Here is a 21,351-nt window from a genome sequence, read left to right on the forward strand (position 1 = left end):
CTTCAATCAATCTGAGTTACTCTCTGTATGAAATAGTAAAATAAAACGCAAGTAAGACCTAAGCTGACAGGATGCATTAGTGGCTCACTCACACTGATTAGCAAGTTTGGGAAGCAGTCTGTGACTGTGTCTGAGGGCCTGTGAGCAGAGTGAGCTCTGTGAACTGGTGAGTATGTTGCAGTGCTCCTACATGACTCTTTTTAGATGAGACTAGGTGACAAACTGGCCGATCTTCTCAGCCCCTAGAACTCAGTGATTTCATCAGCATCTCTTCTTCAGTCATTCAGTCCCATCTGACTCTTGGTGACCCCATGGACTGCAGCATGCTAGCCCTCCCTGTCCATCACCAACCCCCAGAGCTTAGTCAAACTCATGTCCATCGAGTCAGTAATACCATCCAACCATCTCATCCTCTGTGGTCCCCTTCTCCTCCTGCCCTCAATCTTTCCCAGCATCAGGATCTTTTCCAGTGAGTCAGTTCTTCACATCAGGTGACCAAAGTATTAGAATTTCAGCTTCAGCATCAGTCCCTCCAATGAATATTCAGGACTGATTTTCTTTAGCATTGCCTGGTTGGATCTCCTTGCAGTCCAAGGGACTCTCCAGAGTCTTCTCCAACACCACAGTTCAAAAGCATCAATTCTCCAGTGCTCAGCCTTCCTTATTGTTCAACTCTCACATCCATATATGACTACTGGAGAAACCATAGCTTTGATTATATGACCTTTGTTGGCAAAGTAATGTCTCTGCTTTTTAATACACTATCTAGGTTTGTAACAGCTTTTCTTCCAAGGAGCAAGCATCTCTAGGGGATGGAATATTGGGAAGAGCCTCAGAAAGTAGGCTGGGGCCTCCTTGGCTCATATGCCTCCTTCCTTCTACCATGACTTTGATTTTATTCTAAGAATCTCATACAGATATTCTTTATGAATTCAGATTGTACCTAATAATAGAAAGCATGCTTTTTCCAGAATATGTATTATTGCAGCTTTGATTAGGCATGAGTTTGATTTGTGTAATTATGATTTGTGCTCTAGGGTATGGCACTCCATACATTTCAAATCCCACAGTACCACTCCTTGCCTTTCCTTGATTTGCTTTCCTTAACCCTCACTGACCAGTGCAGGACAATCTCCAGCCTAACCCTTCCCACTCTGTTTTCAGTGATCAACTTACCAATGAGTGAGGTCATGACACCTAATGGCAATAAAGAATGTGCACCTCAAACTCTACATGTTCATTATCAAAGTACAATTGGTCCTTGGACAACATAGGCTTGAACTGCAGGGGCCCACTTACACGCAGATTGTTTTTCAATAGTAAATACTAGTACATTGTCCTATATTGGTTGATTCCAAGGATGGGGAACCACAAATATGGAAGAACCAGTTATATGAAGGGCAGACTATAAGTCATAAGCACATTTTCAACTGTAGGGCAAGTCAGAGCCCCTCACCCCAGCATTGTTCAAGAGTCAACTGTATCTGCTTATCATTCCTATTCCCTCTTGATAAATAGAAAGACTTTTACTCACTTCAAATTAGAAATTTCTTTCACCTTTATGAATTATTTTCAAGTCTCATCAATTCTTGTCTGAGAGACTGAAGCAGAATCCCAAGCTCAAAAGAGGAAAGCAGAAAAAAATATAAGTCTCTGTGGAATTTTTGGACAATATAAATTTTCAGACAATATATGGATAAATGTATGAATTATATAATTATATATCCAAGTCTTATCAATCATCTTTCTCAAGTATCTCTTGAATTTGAATTGGTCACTACCTCACCACAACTACTTTTAGCTAACCATAAAGTCTTTCTTCCGGGATAATTTAATAGGGTAGACATCACCCAACTTACCTCTTTCATTTTCTTCTTTTTTAGAATTCATGTGTCCTTTACGCAGATGGTCATCAGATGTCTCTCTGAATCATGACCACAATCACGTTTAACTATCACCTTTGATATATAGCTACACTCAGTCCTCCATGGCCTCACCCTGAACCGCTCCACATGCTGGAAGAACTCATGGAGGGTGGGGGGAGCATTCAACTGATCATGTCTCTATACCTTTCCCTTCTTCTTCTGCTTCTGCCTAAATGTCCTCACCACTTTGTCTTCCTGAAAAACTTCCCCTCATTCTTCTAGATCAGGTTCAAATATCATCTCCTTTGTGAAATGATCCTGATTATATCTCATAATATCATGCCTTCCTCTCCTTTACATACACTTAAAATATGTTTTGTATGTCTCTACGTTTCTGTTCATGAGGCAAAGAAAGTGATTTGAAAACAGTGCTACCAGGTTTCTTACCATTAGTATCTTTAATCAAATAATATGTGATTAGAGGTTTCACAGCCAACATTTAAGACCCCTGCACTGCAAGCCATTCTCATCAGAATTGTGTCTTCCTCAGACAGTCATCTGTTCAGGTTCCAAGGTTCCCTACATGGGAATAAGAGCTGCTGGGAAGACATATGGAGTTTGTTGAGCTGGGCACACACACACACACAAAACCAAATCCATTTTTTTATTGGCAATTCAAAAGTTATATGTCTTCCAGATGACTTTTAGATTATTTTTCCCTACATTACCCTTTTGAGCTTGTGCTTCCACTTCATCTTCTCAGATAATAATCACCATCAACCAATAATATCAATTTTTGCAGGTGACTGAAACTTCTTCATGTATACCAAGCACTGTGTAAGTTCTATAGGGATAGAGTAGCCCTAAATTTTGAGTGAGGAACCCAAAAGTGAACTTGACCAGACAAGGAATAGAAACAGTGAATGATAAACAGTGGTTAGTCTGTCCAACTCCAAAGCCATTGCTCCTAGCCACACCACTGTGTGCTTCCTTGAATCAACCATTAACTAAAGAGCCTTATTTTACAAAATCCTTACTCCTAATCTCTGAGTAAATACCTCTCGTCACCTTTCTCTTGATGGCAGAGACCCAGTGACGTACTGGGAACTCCCTGGAAAGCTTATCACACTGACTGTCATGTTAAACAGGCTCATAGAAGACACTCAAGATATTTCTACAAAAGCCAGGCAGTATTATTTGAAACTTCACAGACATTTGAACCATTTTACTATGTTGTAGCATTTAAGTCAGTTTGCGCTTAAGGCCATTTTGTCATCTTTTTTGTTTGGTGAGTATGTTTGGAAAAATCTTAAAATATGGTCATCGGTCTTATTTAATCTAAAAGCATAAGGAAAAGGAGACTTTAAATGACATTTTCTCTCTTTAAAAAAAAAAAAACTTTATCAGGGTTGATTTCAAACACTGACAAAAGTAAAGAGAATATCATAGTAAATTCTAATGTTCCATATGTAAAATAGATAGCCAACGGGAATTTGCCCTATGTCTCAGGAAACTCAACAGGGCTCGATACCAACCGACAGGGGTGGGATGGGAAGGGAGATGGGAGGGACGTTCAAAAGGAAGGGGATACATGTATACCTATGGCTGATTCATGTTGAGGTTTGACAGAAAATAACAAAATTCTATAAGCAATTATCCTTCAATAAAAATTAAATAAATTTTTTTAAGAATGAAAAAAAAAATTCTAAAGTTCCTCTCCCGCAGCTTTCAGTTCAGTTCAGTTCAGTTCAGTCGATCAGTCGTGTCCGACTCTTTGTGACCCCATGAACCGCAGCACGCCAGGCCTCCCTGTCCATCACCAACTCCCAGAGTTCACTCAAACTCATGTCCATCAAGTCGGTGATGCCATCCAGCCATCTCATCCTCTGTCGTCCCCTTCTCCTCTTGCCCCCAATCCCTCCCAGCATCAGAGTCTTTTCCAATGAGTCACCTCTTCACATGAGGTGGCCAAAGTATTGGAGTTTCAGCTTTAGCATCAGTCTTTCCAATGAATACCCAGGACTGATCTCCTTTAGGATGAACTGGTTGGACCTCCTTGCAGTCCAAGGGACTCTCCAGAGTCTTCTCCAACACCACAGTTCAAAAGCATCAGTTCTTCGATACTCAGCTTTCTTCACAGTCCAACTCTCACATCCATACATGACCACAGGAAAAACCATAGCCTTGACTAGACGGACCTTTGTTGGCAAAGTAATGTCTCTGCTTTTGAATATGCTATCTAGGTTGGTCCTAACTTTCCTTCCAAGGAGTAAGCGCCTTTTAACTTCATGGCTGCAGTCACCATCTGCAGTGATTTTGGAGCCCAAAAAAATAAAGTCTGCCACAGTTTCCACAGTTCCCCCATCTATTTCCCATGAGGTGATGGGACCGGATGCCATGATCTTCGTTTTCTGAATGTTGAGCTTTAAGCCAGCTTTTTCACTCTCCTCTTTCACTTTCATCAAGAGGCTTTTTAGTTCCTCTTCACTTTCTGCCATAAGGGTGGTGTCATCTGCATATCTGAGGTTATTGATATTTCTCCCGGGAATCTTGATTCCAGCTTATGCTTCCTCCAGCCCACAGCTTTAGCATTCATCAACTCTTGTTTCACCTATAACTTCCGTTTCTCCCCTCACTGAGTTATCTTAAAGAAAATCTCAGATATATCATTTCATTTATATGCATTTTAGAACCTATTAGTAACTTTCTTAAGTAATGGGAATACTATTATCTACATCTAAAATATTAACAATAATTCCTTATTGACATAAAATATGCAGTCAGTGTTCAGATTTCTTCAAAGTTTGCCTCATACGTACTATTTTCACAGTTGGATTTCTTCTAATTAGAATTCACAGAAGGTGCATAATTTTTATTTAATTAATATGTACTCCTAAGTCTCTTTTAATCTATTTTCCAGTCTTTCTCCATTTTTTTTTTTCAGTTTATTTTCTAAAAAATCTTAGCTTTTTGTCCTGTAAATTTGCCTTCATTTTCGAATTTGCTGATTATATCCCCATGGGACCATTTAGTAGATTCCTCTGCTCTTTGCATTTTCCATACTCTGGTGGATAAATCTAGGGGCTTAACTTAATTGGGTTTGATTTTCTTTTTAGGACATGACTGCTTCATTGTAGTTAGTACTTATTATTAGATGTTAATAAGTCATGCTTATTATTAGATGTTTCATTGCCTTGTTGTTTTATTGTTGTTGTTTAGTCCCTAACTTTGTGTCCGACTCTTTGTGACTCCATGTAGCCCACCAGGCCCCTCTGTTCATTGACTCAGTATATCTTAATTCATCCCTTCGTTGTCTAGGGCAAGCCTCTGCAAGGCTCTTGAGTCCTTGTGACAGAATCCTAGTTGTCTTTCACAGGGTCCTTGTTTTCGGGCACAAGATGTTTCAGACTCATCTTGTAAATTTCAGTATTCACCCTTCAAATCAGCTGCTTGTCTAGGAAGCCCATTTTGAAGGAAGAAGTCATGTTTTTTATAGGCCACAATCTAGCGTCTAAATTATCACCAGATCTTTTTACCAGACAGAGGTTTTTTTTGTTATTAAAATGTTCTAATTGCTTGCTTGATTTACATCATATATGTAATATATAATGGGCTTCCACAGTGTCATTAGTGTTAAAGAACCTGCCTGCAAATGCAGGAGACATAAGAGACATAGGTTTGGTCAGGAAGAACCCCTGGAGATGGAAATGGCAACCCACTCCTGTATTCTTGCCTGGAAAATCCCATGGACAGAGGAGCTTAGCAGGATAGAGTCCATGGGGTCGCAGAGTCAGACACAACTGAAGTGACAGCATGCACACACACACATAATATATAAATAATATAGTTAATAATTTCAGAACAACAACAATTATAAGATGACTAAAAACTAATTTTTCTTTGCTTACTATCCCCTTATGATATACGCCAGTAGAGAAAATTTTTTTTTAAAAGATAGAAATGAGCTTATTTACAAAACAGAAATAAAATCACCAAGTAGAAAATAAGCTTATGATTAAAGAAGGGGAAAAAAGGGGAGAGAAGAATACATTGAGTTTGGAATCAGCATATATAAACTACTTTACATATTGAATAAAATAAATAAACTATAAGGGCCAATATATAGCACAAGGAACTATATTCAAATCATGTAATAGTCTATAATGGAAAATAATCTGAAAAATTGTATATATATATATATATATATACACACATCACATTACTTTACACCTGAAACTAACACAGCATTGTAAATCAACTTTACTTCAATTTAAGAAAAAAGAGAGCGAGATTCCACCAGAGATAAGACTATATAGGCAATTTACTGAGTTTAACTTAACTTGAAACAACTCTTTAGGTCTTAAATATACCATCGGCTCCACATAGAGTTTAGTTCTTTGTTTAATCATGCTTTTAAATTTTAAACTCCATTTATATTTTTCATTTTAATGTACCTTTGTTACTGTGCTGGGCTGTGCTTAATCACTCAGTGTGACCCAATGGATTGTCACAGGCCAGGCTCCTCTGTCCATAGGGATTCTCCAGACAAGAGGAGTAAGCTACCATGCCCTCCTCCAAGGGATCTTCCCAACCCAGGGATTGAACCCAGATATCCCGAACTGCAGGCAAATTCTTTACCAGCTGAGCTACCCAGGAAGCCCATATATTCACGTGAAAACAGAGTTCCAAAATCAAATCAGCCAACAGGGTATATTCAGGAAAGACTAGCTTCTATCTCTGTCTTTTCCCCCGTGTTCTTTCTCTCCCTTTAGAGATAGCTATTGGGGTGATTTTATTGTATCCTGCGCTTGGAGTACAAAATGAAGCAGCACAAAGTCTAGCAGAGTCATGTCAGAGAAAACACTGGTCACAGCAAATGCCGTTTTCCAACAAGCCAAGATGACTCTACACACGGACATCAGCAGATGGTCAAAACCTAAATTAGATTGATCATGTTCTTCGGGGCCAAAGATGGAGAAGCTCTATACTGGCAGCAAAAACAAAGCTTGGAGCTGACTCTGGCTCAGATAATGAGCTCCTTATTACAAAATTCAGACTTATTGAAAATGAGGAAAACCATTAGGTCATTCAGGTATGACCTAACTCTAATACCTTATAATTATACAGTGGAGGGGATGAATACATTCAAGAGATTAGATCTGGCAGTCAGAATGCCTGAAGAACTATGGACGAAAGTTTTTAACATTGTCAAAAACAATCCCAAAGGGGGAAAAAAATAAAATAAAAGGAGGCAAAGTGGTTGTCTGAGGAGGCTTCAACAGTATGTAAACAGAACTTCCAGATGTTCCAGATGGATTTAGAAAAGGCAGAGAAACCAGAGATCAAATTGCCAGCATCCACTGGATCATAGAAAAAGCAAGAGTTCCAGAAAAACATCTACTTCTGCCTTGACCTGCCTCTTGAGAAACCTATATGCAGGTCAGGAAGCAACAGTCAGAACTGGACATGGAACAATAGACTGGTTCCAAATAGGAAAAAGAGTACGTCAAGGCTGTATATTGTCACCCTGCTTATTTAACTTATATGCAGAGGACATCATGAGAAATGTTGGGCTAGAAGTAGCACAAGCTGGAATCAAGATTGCTGGGAGAAATATCAATAATCTCAGATATGCAGATGACACTACCCTTACGGAAGAAAGTGAAAAGGAATTGAAGAGCCTCTTGCTGAAAGTGAAAGAGGAGTGTGAAAAATCTAGCTTAAAATTCAACATTCAAAAAACTAAGATCATGGCATCCAGTCCCAGCACTACATGGCAAATAGATGGGGAAACAATGGAAACAGTGACAAACTTGATTTTCTTGGACTCCAAAATCACTGCAGCCATGAAACTAAAAAATGCTTGTTCTTGGAAGAAAAGCTATGATCAACCTAAACAGCTATTAAAAAGCAGAGACATTAGTTTGCAGACAAAGATCCGTCTAGTCAAAGCTATAGTTTTTCCAGTAGTCATGTATGGATATAAGAGTTGGAGGACCAAAGAACTGATGCTTTTTAACTGGTATTGGAGAAGACTCTTGAGAGTCCCGTGGACTGCAAAGAGATCAAACCAGTCCATCCTAAAGGAAATTAGTCCTGAATATTCATTGGAAGGACTGATGCTGAAGCTGAATTCCACCTGATTTGAAGAACTGACTCATTGGGGAAAAAATCTGATGCAGGAAAATATTGAAGGCAGGAGGAGAAGGGGATGACAGAAGATGAGATGGTTGGATGGCATCACCGACTCAAGGACATGAGTTTGAGCAAGCTCCAGGAGTTGGTGATGGACAGAGAAGCCTAGTGTGCTGCAGTCCATGGGGTTGCAGAGAGTTAGACACAACTGAGTGACTGAAATGAACTAAGGAGGCTTTACAATAGCTGAGAAAAGAAGAGAAGGCAAGGGAGGCAAGGGAGAAAGGGATAAATATACCCAATTGAATGCAGAGTTCCAGAGAATAACAAGGAGAGATAAGAAGGCCTTCTTAAATGAGAAATGCAAAGAAATAGAGGAAAGCAAAAGAATGGGACAGACTAGAGATCTCTTCAAGAATATTGGAGATATCAAGAGAATGTTTCAGGCAAGGATGTGCATGATAAAGGTCAGAAACAATAAAGACCTAAGAGAAGCAGAACAGAAGAACTATACAGAAAAGGTCTTAATGACCCAGACAATCACAGTGTTGTGGTCACTCACCTAAAGCCAAACATCCTAGAGTCTAAAGTCAAGAGGGCCTTAGGGAGCATTACTATTAACAAAGTTAATGGAGGTGTCAGAATTCCCATTAAGCTGTTTAAAATCCTAAAAGATGATGCTGTTAAAGTGCCACACTCAATATGTCAGGACTGGAAACGGTCAGTTTTCATTTCCATCCCAAAGAAGAGCAATGCCAAAGAATGTTCATACTGCTACTGTACAATTGTGCTCGTTTCACATGCTAGCAAGGTTAATCCTTCAAACTATACTTCAGCATTACATGTACTGAGAACTTTCAGATGTACAGGCTGAGTTTCAGAGAGGCAGAGGAACCAGAGATCAAATTGCCAACATTTGTTGGATCATGGAGAAAGCAAGGGAGTTCCAGAAAAACGTCTGCTTTATTGATTATGCTAAAGGCTTTGATTGTATGGATCACAACACACTGTGGAAAATTCTTAAAGAGATGGGAGTACCAAACTACCTTAGCTGTCTTCTAAGAAACCTGTATGCAGGTCAATAAACAGCAGTTAGAATTGGAAATGAAATAACTGACTGGTTCAAAGTTGGGAAAGTAGTATGTCAAGGTTGTAAACTTACATGCAGAGCATCTCATATGAAATGCTGGGCTGGATGAATCACAAACTGGAATCAAGATTGCCGGGAGAAATATCAGTAGCCTCAGATATGCAGATGACACCACCCTTATGGCAGAAAGCAAAGAGGAAGATGCCAAATAGAAGGGGAACAAGTCTAAGCAGTAACAGATATTATTTTCTTTGGCTCCAAAATCACTGTGAACAGTGACTGCAGCCATGAAATCGAAAGATGCTAGCTCCTTGGAAGAAAGGTCTGACAAACCTAGACAGCATATTTAAAGCCAGAGATGTCACTTTGCTGGCAACATTTCATAGAGTCAAAGCTGTGGTTTTTCCAGTAGTCATGCATGAATGTGAAAGCAATTATAAAGAAGGCTGAGAGCCGAAGAATTAATGCTTTGCAAATTTAGTGCTGGAGAAGATTCTTGAGAGTCCTTTGGACTGCAAGGAGATCAAACTAGTCAACTCTGAAAGAAATCGACCCTAAATATTCATTGGAAGGACTGATGCTGAAGCTGAAACTCCAGTACTTTGGCCACGCAATGTGAAGAGCCAATTCATTGGAAAAGACCCTGATACTGGGAAAGTTTGAAGGCAAAAGGAGAAGGGCAGGGCAGAGTATGAGATGGTTAGAGAGCATCACTGACTCAAAAGACATGAATGTGAAAAACTCCCAGAGATAATGGAGGACAGAAGAGTCTGATCTGATGCAGTCCATGGAGTCACAAACAGGCACACATAACTTAGCGACTGAACAGCAATATATTCTATCATTATGACTTTAAATTTAAGAAATGCAGATATATTCATGGATTTTTGAGATAGCAGATTATTATACATACTTTTCTCTTTTTTTCTTTACTTGACATATTGTAAAAATCATTCTGTAACAGTTTATAGGTATATTCTTTATCTTTTAATAGATGCACAGTATGGATGTATAGAGTTTATTAACTGGTTCCAATTATGACAAGTATTTAGATTATTTCCATTACTATAGCAAATACTGCTATAATCAATTGTCTTTCATTAGTCTATCTTTGGAATATATTTCTAGAATTGGAATATCTGAGTCAGATGGTAAATGCATATGGTAATTTTGTAAATACTGCCAAATTTCCACCAATGATATATGAGAGTGCCTTCTTCTCTATAGCCTCACCAACAGGTTGTACATTTTTATGCCATGCAGAAATTTTCGGTCCTTTCCTCAATTGATTGTTTGATTGATTTTTACATAATATGTATCAATCTTTTTCTTTATGGACTTTATGACTCAAAATCTTTATGACTTATGACTCAAATGGACTTTGGATTTTGAGTCATAAGTCCATAAAGAAAAAGATTAGGAAAGTTTAGGAATTAGGAAAGTTTAGAAGGCAATGGCACCCCACTCCAGTACTCTTGTCTGGAAAATCCCATGGCTGGAGAAGCCCGGACACGACTGAGTGACTTCACTTTCACTTTTCACTTTCATGCATCGGCGAAGGAAATGGCAACCCACTCCAGTGTTCTTGCCTGGAGAATCCCAGGGACGGGGGAGCCTGGTAGGCTGCTGTCTTATGGGGTCACACAGAGTCGGACATGACTGAAGCGACTTAGCAGTAGGAAAGTTTATGCATTCTCAGTTTACAGAAGAAATCCTCATGCAGCCTTGTAGTACTTAAGAAATTAATTATTTACAATGATATCTCTTATTCCACATGGAATTTAGCATAGTGGATAATATAGAATTAGATCCAATCTTGCCTGTTTGTATCACTACCTACCTATTTTAACTTCATGAAAATTCCATCTTTTCATGACTAATTTGAAATAGCAATTTACTGTATACTAAAATTTCATATACAATGTTAGGTCTATTTGTGAATTTTGTAACATGTTATATTAATTTATCCTTCTATATTCATGAGACTACTTATATTTCTTTAATTACAGAAGTTATAAAATGTATTTTAATCATGTAAGGTTGGTTCTACCTCATTGCTCCTATTTATCAGGAATCTTTTTTATGCTCTTTCAAATAAATTTCAAAATTACATTGTCTGAGCCCATAACAAAATATCATGGTGTTTTTACAGAATTTGCATTGAACTTAGAAATTAACTAAGAGAAAACTGACATTTTTATTGATAATGAGTCTGTCAATCCAAAACCATGGAAATTCCTGACCTTTGTTTCAAATCTACTTTTCAGTTTTATAATTTTCCTCATATAGGTCTCGAACATTTCTTGCTAAGTATACTATTTTTATCATTATTAGATTTGATAGATATAGATAAAGATGTAAACATAGGGTATAGATAGATAGATAGATAGCAAATAACTAATTTAGTGACTTTTTCACCTACAATCATGTATTGTATTTCATGCCTGTATTTCATGTTCCTATGCCCTTCTGTCCACAGTATCACACTACTTTTTATATCACTGGCTTTTTCAGAGGGCATGTTGCTGCTGCTGCTGCGTCACTTCAGTCGTGTCCGACTCTGTGTGACCCCATAGACGGCAACCCACCAGGCTCCCCCGTCCCTGGGATTCTCCAGACAAGAACACTGGAGTGGGTGGCCATTTCCTTCTCCAATGCATGAAACTGAAAAGTGAAAGTGAGGTCACTCGGTCATGTCCGACTCTTAGCGACCCCATGGACTACAGCCCACCAGGCTCCTCCATCCATGGGATTTTCCAGGCAAGAGCACTGGAGAGGGGTGCCATTGCCTTCTCCAGAGGGCATGTTAACCAACCACAAAAACAATACTTGTAGAAAGTGAATTGTTCAGCAACACAATGTGTGCGTGTGCTAAGTCGTTTCAATCATGCCCAACTCTTTGACACACCGTGGGCTGTGGCCTTCCAGGCTCCTCTGTCCATGGGACTCTCCAGGCAAGAATACTGGAGTGGGTAGTCATTCCCTTCTCCAGGCAATCTTCCCAATTCAGGGATCGAACCCAGGTCTCCCACATCACAGGTAGATTCTTTACCGTCTGAGCCACCAGGGAAGCCCCAGCAACACAGTAACAAATACAGATTCCTTAAATTTCAGTACCTTCTCTAGTTCCTTTTTCCCCCCTGGCTGTACATCTTGTCGTATCTTAGTTCTCTAACCAGGGGTCAAACAAGTGCTCCCTACAATGAAAGTCTGGAGTCTTCACTACTGGATCAGAGGGAAGTCCCTCTAGTTCTTAAATGAAGGGTCAAGATGCATATTTGTAATATAAGGCGGCACAACACAAACTATATGTTCTTCATCAAATTATTATCCATTATATTATCAGAAACCTTACATATAATTAGGAGATGCATCTCAATATGCTGAATATTTTTTAGTGAAGAATTGGGATTTTGGTAACCTTAATAGCACAAATTTACAATGTTGACCAAATTAACTATGACTTGACTGTTATTTTACCAAATAAATAAAATTTTCAACTGGCTAACTTGAGAATTTCTTCTTAATGTGTGTGTGTGTGTGTGTGTGTTTCACTACAGATTAAATTCCCATACCTCCTATTCTGATATTTAGTGACTGAAAATGATTTGCTGGGGGGCTTCCTTGGCAGCAGTCCAGTGCAAACAATCTAGAGAGCTACAGTTCTACATTAAAAACAGGCTAAATTAATCTTAATTATCCTTTGGCTGATCCTCCTGGCTTCAAACTGATTCATTAGTGCCCACATATACAGTACAACAAAGTAAAGAATTTTTTTTCTCTTAAAGATTTTATTTCCCAAACTCTCTTTTTATTTAAAAACAGGTTGCCACCACAGCATAGTAGATTGCATTGCTGTCCCCAGTCCTCTGCTGTTCTGGTGTCAACACGCTTGTCTTGGCTTCATTGTGCTGGAGTGAGCTTTCTCATCCCTTGACCTTAATCAGTGGCTTATGACAAGAAATGGCAAAATACCATTTCTGAACCTAGAACTTAAGAAGCCTTATGTGATTCTTTTTGCCCTCTTGCAGCTCTGCTATTGCCGTAAGAAAAAATATATCCCAACTTGCTCAAATTCTCACGCTCAATTATGGTTCCAATCACCAATTCCAATGTGTGTTGGGAAGAGGTGGGGGAGTTTCCCACACCGCCAAGCGGTTCATAGGCCCCATTTAAATGTCCTACCATTCGACTCAGTTCTGACACTTATCTACCCAGAGACAGCATCTGAGTCTCTAGATGAAGACTGCCCCCACCCCGTTCAGATGCCAGTAACAAGTCCAGGCTGTGACCTTGCTTCTGACGGACTGGCTAGAGACTGTAGGTTCTAAGAGACCCTTTCTTGCGTTCTATTAATTTTCTGAAGCAGCTCACAGAGTTCAAAGAAACATTTGACTTGCTGGATCACTGGTTTATTATAAGAGATTTTCACTCGGGAATAGCCAGATGGAAGAGCTGCCTAGGGCGAGGTGCAGTATGAAGATGAGGAGGGTGACCGGCAAAGGGTGAGGAGCTTTGATGCCCTGTCCAGGTGCCACTCTCTCTGCTTCTCCAGCTGATCACCAGCTCAGAGGCTCTCCAAATCCCACCTCTTTGGTTTTTGGAGAAGGAAATGGCAGCCCTCTCCAGTATTCTTGCCTGGAAAATCCCATGGATGGAGGAACCTCGTAGGCTACAGTCCATGGGGTCACAAAGAGTCGGACACGACTGAGCAACTTCACTTTCTTTCTTTCTTATTGCACAAGCATGGCTGATTCAATCATTGGCCTCAGCCTCTCTCCTTTACCTGAAGGTCAGGAAGTGGCACTAAAAATTCCAACCCTGTAATCACATTACGCTCAAGGCAACCAGCCCCCATCCTTAGGTATGGCCGCTTGTCATCTCATTAACATGACAAAAGACACCTTTATCTCCCTCATCACATAGAAAATTCCAAGGGCTTTAAGAGCTCTGGGCCAGAAATGGGAATGAAGATCAAATATACACTTCTTATTACAGATCACAATATCACACTAATGCACGAGGACAAGGAGAATAGGAAACGTAAGCAAGAGTTGCCCCCGCTGCCTCACACATCTGCAGTGCAGAAGAGAGCTGTCTCAGGTGCCCTGCATGAAGAACACCACGTAAAGAGGCCCCAGCTACAGCAGGAGGGCTTCACTCGACCCACAGACTCACAAGGTTATGAACTGATGGTTCCATAAATCCTTGAACGTTAGAGCTGTTTGTCACACAGCAGTAAATGGCTAACTCAGCAATTAGTCACATCTGCACACCAAATTCTGACTTAGAGTCTTGGGCTTTTCTTTTTCTTTCACCCTCTAATTCACTCAGTCGTAACCTCTATAATGTTTCGGCGGTGTCACATTCTTTCCATTTTCTCTATCATTGCTCTATTCATGCCTTATCATCACATATCTGAATTATTGCAATGATCTTCATACTTGCCTTTGATTTCCTTTCTCTTGAATCCATCTTTCTCAGAGATACCAAAGTAGTATTTTGTTTTGTTCTGCAAATTACAGATCTGATCATGTCCACTCTTTGCTCGGAAACCTTAGAGTAATGCCTGCTAAATCACAGTACTTTTTCCTCACCTTTTTCATAATGGATTATAGTCACAAGTTTTCCTATGGTATCTAAAGAGGGACTTAATGTGAGTGTTCGCAACAGCCCTTCTCCAACAGCACAAACTGTCTCCCTCTTAGCCTTGTGCTGGATGATTCGTCATTGTGCAAATACAACTCTATAACCAAAATCAGGCTTCTATCTCTCCAATTTTACCTTCTATTATTTTTCCTCTACCTCTGCTGAATCTATTATGTTTGCCTCACTGAACTAGCTTCCTTATTCCCAGACAGGCTTTTGGTCTCTACAGTAGTGCTCAGCCCTCTGGGCCTCAAGGTCAAGCTGAAAAATTTCTCTTTGCAAAGATTTGTTTAACATCTTCTTCCACTCCTACTCCAAGGTGCCACTATTCTGGGTGTCAACAGAACTGCAGTCTTATCATATTGATATTGCATTTATTTGTATCATCGTATTTCTTGCAGAAGTGTCTCCTACTTAGAAGAATGAACCTTGTCCTACTCACCAGGGCTAGCACAGCACTTGACCCTTCGTAGGCATAGTACTGAAATGATAGATAAACTACTCCTACAAAACCATCCAAGTGATACTTGAAAGTCTGTGGTGCAAGGTTTTCCTGCTAAATAAGCTTGAATAGGATTTATTTTATTTTCTTATTAAAAATTCTTTTCAACTTGAAATTATTTAGAAATCAGAGACTTGATGAAGCTCCAGGGATACTCTCATGGAGGAGTATAATTTGTCAAATTAAATGAGTTTTCAAGGTAGATTTTACACATGCTAATTAATAACATTTGAAGGAATGCCTGATTTAATAAGACTATTGCACATGCAAAAGTGTTTTAATAAATTAAAGTCAGAGAAAACTGATACCAAAAATGTGAATGCAATTATCATTTGACCATTCTTATCCCAAAGTTATAAGTATTCAACAGGTTATTTATGCAACAGAATGAAGAAATTAATTTTCAGCTTTGGAATTATTATATAATCACTTCTAACAAATAGGGGCTTCTCTGGTGGCTCAGACGGTAAAGCGTCTGCCTGCAATGTGGGACCCAGGTTCAATCCCTGGGTTGGGAAGATCCCCTGGAGAAGAAAATGTCAACCCACTCCAGTACTCTTGCCTGGAAAATTCCAAGGACTGAGGGGCCTGGTAGGCTATGGTTCATGGGGTCACAAAGAGTCAGACATGACTGAGTGACTTCACTTTCATTTTCTAACAAATACAGGCATTATATTTGTATAATGTACATATTACATTACTATAGTATATATTACATATATATTATAACAAATTTATTTGAAAAAGGAAAGAAATAGATGTATCATTTAATACGTTAAATATAAAATAAGCTCACTATTGAATACATATGTGAGCCTATAGGTACTAATTATACAAGATATAATAGTAAAGCTTGCAAACAGCAAAAAGTACTACGTGTTCAGTTATCACCATAGTTAATGGTTCAGAAAACAGAGCACAAGATCTCTCAACATGGTTTATGCTCTCCACATCACTGTTCTACCTTGACAGATGATCCTATTCCTTAACTCAAAGTTTCAGAATCCTGCTTTTCATCTCGTGATAAATTTGAAGATAAAGTATTGTCTCTTAGATGGAGAATTTGTGAATTAAATTTGAGGTTCTGGGTATAATGAGAGCCCACTGGAGGCTTGAAAATTCACATAAGGGCAGAACCAAGAGAATAAGATCAAGCTCATATCTCTAACTGCTCCTGGGAAGTTAGGAAGAAAGGAAAGTTTTAAACAAAGTCATCTATTATGATCACCTGTTTTTTCTGAATCACTTGCATTTTTCTCTCTTGCTTAAAAGAAAAGTGTAAATTTCTAACAACAGGTCTTCAGTTCCTAGAAAAGTGTTTTCCCAAGTGATGTGCACAGAACAATCCACAATGGCAGAAAAATAAAACACTAAAGATTCTTTATATGTATATGTTATCTTATCGTCTTTAGTTCAGATGCTCTATTATCACCTGTTCGCAGTATATGCATATATTTTTTCACACTATAATGAGCATTTTTTTCCTAAAAAAATAAAAATATATTGGAATATATCACCGTAGATTATTTTTATGTACAACACAAAATCCCAAAATTTTGGAAGGAATACACAATATAAATCAGTTAGGTTTGGAAACAATTATAAACTTCAAATTTACACATTTTTAATGTACAAAAAAGAATTTCATTAAGATTTATTGTAGACACATATGACTCTCAGCAAAGCCCTCTCTTGATGCCTCTCCTTAGTCCTTTGATTCAGAAGATCAAGTGTCACATTTATTATACAACATATACTCTGGAAGACTGCAAGAAGACTCGGAGCTTGTTTCTAAAGCATACTGAAACATACGGAAGTCTCAGGACGCACAAGTAAGCTGGTTTAAAGACCATATTACTTAGTACTAACTGAACAAATCCTCACAAAAACGGATAAGTGGCTTCTTCCCAAAAGCACAAGGAAAAACAAGTAACTGGCGATTTTGGTATTTTGCCAAAATTAAGACACTGGCAGAGTTAATATTGTTTTACCCCTGGCATGATCATACTATCTGTTCCATACCAACATATAGACAATGGCCATGTAAGCAAATATGAGAAGAGAAAAACTGGATATCCCAAATTATGGATAGATTATTTAATGAATGTCACAAATCCATATTACTAAGGAGGAACTGTGCCCTAAAGTTATATTACATCCTAAGATATTACGCTTTTACTGGCTCACTGTATACTTTTCTAATTTATAAATTATATCTTTCAAAATGTATATAATTACATACATGAATAAATAAATATGTGTAAATAAATGGTTATGATTACATAAATAGTATGCCTCAAACTATATTTATTGCTGGGAATACATGCTTTAATTCTTAATAGATAAGAGTGAGTAATTAAAAATTTGAATACTAGAACTCTAGAGAATATAAAACTCTGCTTTAATGTTCTTTAAAGAACTGTTATGTGAGTAGTTACCTTTATAAACCATATTAACTGTGTGACGGATAGAATATTCGATGCTGTTGCTATTGTTCAGTTGCTAAGCCCTGTCTGACTCTTTGCGACCCCATGGACCGTAGCACACCAGGCTCCTCTGTCCTCCACTGTCTCTCAGCATGCCTACATGCTAAGTCACTTCACTCATGTTTAACTCTTTACAACACTATGAACTATAGCCCAGCAAGCTCCTCTATCCATGGGATTCTCCAAGCAAGAATACTGGAGTGGGTTACCATGCCTTTCTCACTGTTTCTTGGGGTGTGCTCAAATTCCTGACCATTGAATCAGTGGTACTATCTCTTCCTCTACCACCCCTTCTCCTTTTGCCTTCAATCTTTCCCAGAATCAAGGTCTTTTCCAGTGAGTCAGCTCTTCATACTTTATCACTGGGGAAGGAAATGGCAATCCACTCCAGTATTCTTGCCTGGAGAATCCCATGGACAGAGGAGCCTGGTGGGCCATGGTCCATGGGGTCGCAGAGTGGGACACAACTGAATTGACTAAGCAGGCAGCTCTTTGCACAAGTGGCCAAAGGATCGAAGTTTCAGCTTCAGCATTACTCCTTCCAATGAATATTTAAGACTGATTTCCTTAAGGATTTATTGGTTTGATCTCCTTGCAGTCCAAGTGACTCTCAAGAGTCTTCTCCAGCACCACAATTCAAAAGCATCACTTCTTTGGCACTCAGCCTTCTTTATGGACCAACTCTTACATCTGTTTATGACTACTAAAGAAACCATAACTTTGACTATACAGACATTTGTCTGCAAAGTGAGGTCTCTTTTTTTTAATACATGTCTAGGACTGTTATCGCTTTCCTTCCAAGAAGCAAGCATCTTTTAATTTCACAGTCACAGTCACCATCCATAGTGATTTTGGAGCCCAAGAAAATAACATCTGTCGCTGTTTCCACTTTTTCCCCTTCTATTTACCATGAAGTGATGGGGCTGGGTGCCATGATCTTAGTTTTCTAATGTTGAGTTTCAAGTCAGCTCTCTCACTCTCCTCTTTGATCCTTTTCAAGAGGCTCTTTGGTTCCTCTAGAGTCATCTCATCTGCTTATCTAAGGTTGCTGACATTTCTCCTGGGCGATCTTGATTCCAGTTTGTGATTCATTCAGTCTGATATTTTGCATGATGTACTCTGCATAGAAGTTAAATAAGCAGGGTGACAATATACATTTGGGTCATTGTTGTTCAGTCGCTCAGTCGTGTCTGACTCTTGGTGACCCCATGGACTTCAGCATGTTAGGCTTCCCTGTCTTTCACCATCTCCTGGAGCACTGGACTTTACTTTCACCACCAGACACATTCACAACTGAGCATTTTTCCTGCTTTAGCCCAGCCACCTCATTCTTTCTGAAACTATTAGTAATTTTTCCTCTGCTCTTTCCTAGTAACATATTGGACACTTTCTGACCTGAGGAGCTCATCTTCTGGCGTCATATCTTTCTGTCCTTTCATACTATACAAGGGGCTCTCCAGGCAAAAATACTGGGCTGGATTGCTAGTTCCTTCTCCAAGAATGTTGGAATATAGTGCTCTTTGTTTTTAATAGTTTTTATCTTACATAGCAGCTCTAAAAAGTTTATTTTTTGACTTCGCTTATTTCTTTATTGGCTGTGCTGGATTTTCATTTCTGCATGGTCTTTTCTTTAGCTGTGGTGAGCAGGAGCTACTCTCTACTTGCAGTGCACAGGCTTCTCATTGCAGTGGCCTTTCTTGACACTGAGCACAGGCTCTAGAAGTCACTGCCTTCAGTAGCTGCACCACGAGGGCTCAGCAGTTGTGGGTCCTGGACTCTAGAACATAGGCTCAATAGTTGTGAACAGACTTAGCTGCTCTGTGGCGTGTGGAGTGTTCCCAGCCTAGAGATCAAACCTGTCTCTTCAGCACTGGCAGGTTCCCAGCCTAGAGATCGAACCTGTGTCTTCAGCATTGGCAGATGGATTCTTTACCACTGAGCCACCAGGGGAGCCTCTATACTACTCTTGATTTGAACTGGAACTCAGCTTATTTATCTTTGGCACTCAGTTTTTCTGTGGGGTTGACTAGGTCCTCTAGAAGCCCAACTCACCTGCACTGAAACCTACAAAAACATAGTAATGTTGACAGATATCATTTATAACTCTTGACCTCTAAGAACTAACAGTCAAGTCAGTTAATAGGAAAAAAGCATAATTAGCATTTAAATGTTAATCTTTTAAACATCATTTTATACACTAAGGAAAAAATTTTAAGTAAGATATAAGAATAGAATTGAATTAAATTGCCAGACCTCAATTGATCATTTTCAATTTTTTAAAAACCAGAAATTATAATGACACCTACCTTTTTATTTCATATGAAATTAATATATTAATAAAATAGTACATAGATTTTTTCTTCTCTTGAAAAACATTAGGACTAAGTTTTTACTGCTAAATCATTAACTTTTAAAAGATAATGATATAAATGAATATTATTTAGGAATAGTGAAAAATTACTGGCCCAGAAAATGAAATTAATTTTAAACTGTCCTATTAAAGAATGCAATTTTACATCAAAATAAATGTTTTCTTAAAACGTTGTTTGTGAAGCACTCTCTATAAATAAATTTTAATTTTTTTCTTCAGTTGAGGAATCATTTGTTCAACAAACTAAAATAAGGGCATGATAAACATCTCAATAATACTTTTAGCAAATGTGTACACTCTCTAGATGCTTTTTATGTTACCAAATCCTTCATGGCCCACCTAAAATCAACTTCTTTGTGGTCATAAATCATTTCTAGTTTGAGTGCAGATATTTTTCACTCCTACATGTAGCCTGCTCTACTCTAGTGGGAAACTTCTCATAATGTTTCCAGTGTGTGTTTTTATTCTGTGTTATGTGCATATGTAATATGGGGCATGAAGTACAGTAAGGGAAAATGAAGTGAAGACATACTCTTATATCAACAACCTTTTCTTGAAGTACTGGCAATTAGTACCAAAGATGACATCAGCTTCATAAAATTCAGACAGTTAAAGAAAAGCACAATATACAATGGGCCACATTACTGAAGGAACCAGTCATAAGTTAGAGAGAGCAGTTAATTCTTTATGATTTAAAATTTGAGTGTTCCTTAGTGGAACATGCCTGCATTTCTTGGCCTCCTTCTCTTATTTAGAAGTCCAAATTTGGTTGCTTCACTGCCTATTAGAATCTAAGGGAGAGAGTAGGAAAAGAAAGTAAAGGAAGTAAAATTCGTATCAGTAAAAGTACCTATTAGCAATTCTCATTTAAAATTGGGTAAGAAGAGACATTGAAATAATTTGCTAAACTGAGATTTAGGTTTTATCTCATCGCCCAGGATGATGCAATTTTTACTCTCAAATAAAGAAATCAGGCTTTCTTAGTTTGTTGTTATCTGTTGGGATTATAGAAGGAAACGCTTTGTATTAATCACAAAATAAATGTATGCTTGCCTCCAAGAGGTCATCAGATGAGGATGAGGGACCAAGTTTGCAGGTCCAGACAGGACACAGAGGCTCCTCTGTGTCAACCACTTTATGCTAACACCAATTAAGACTTGATCAAGAATAAGCTTCCCTGGTGTCTCAGACAGCAAAGAATCTACCAGCAATTCAGGAGACCTGAGTTTGATCCCTGGGTCGGGAAAATCCTT

Source organism: Bos indicus x Bos taurus, chromosome 14, assembly GCF_003369695.1.
Source record: "Bos indicus x Bos taurus breed Angus x Brahman F1 hybrid chromosome 14, Bos_hybrid_MaternalHap_v2.0, whole genome shotgun sequence".
NCBI classification, from domain to species: domain Eukaryota; kingdom Metazoa; phylum Chordata; class Mammalia; order Artiodactyla; family Bovidae; genus Bos; species Bos indicus x Bos taurus.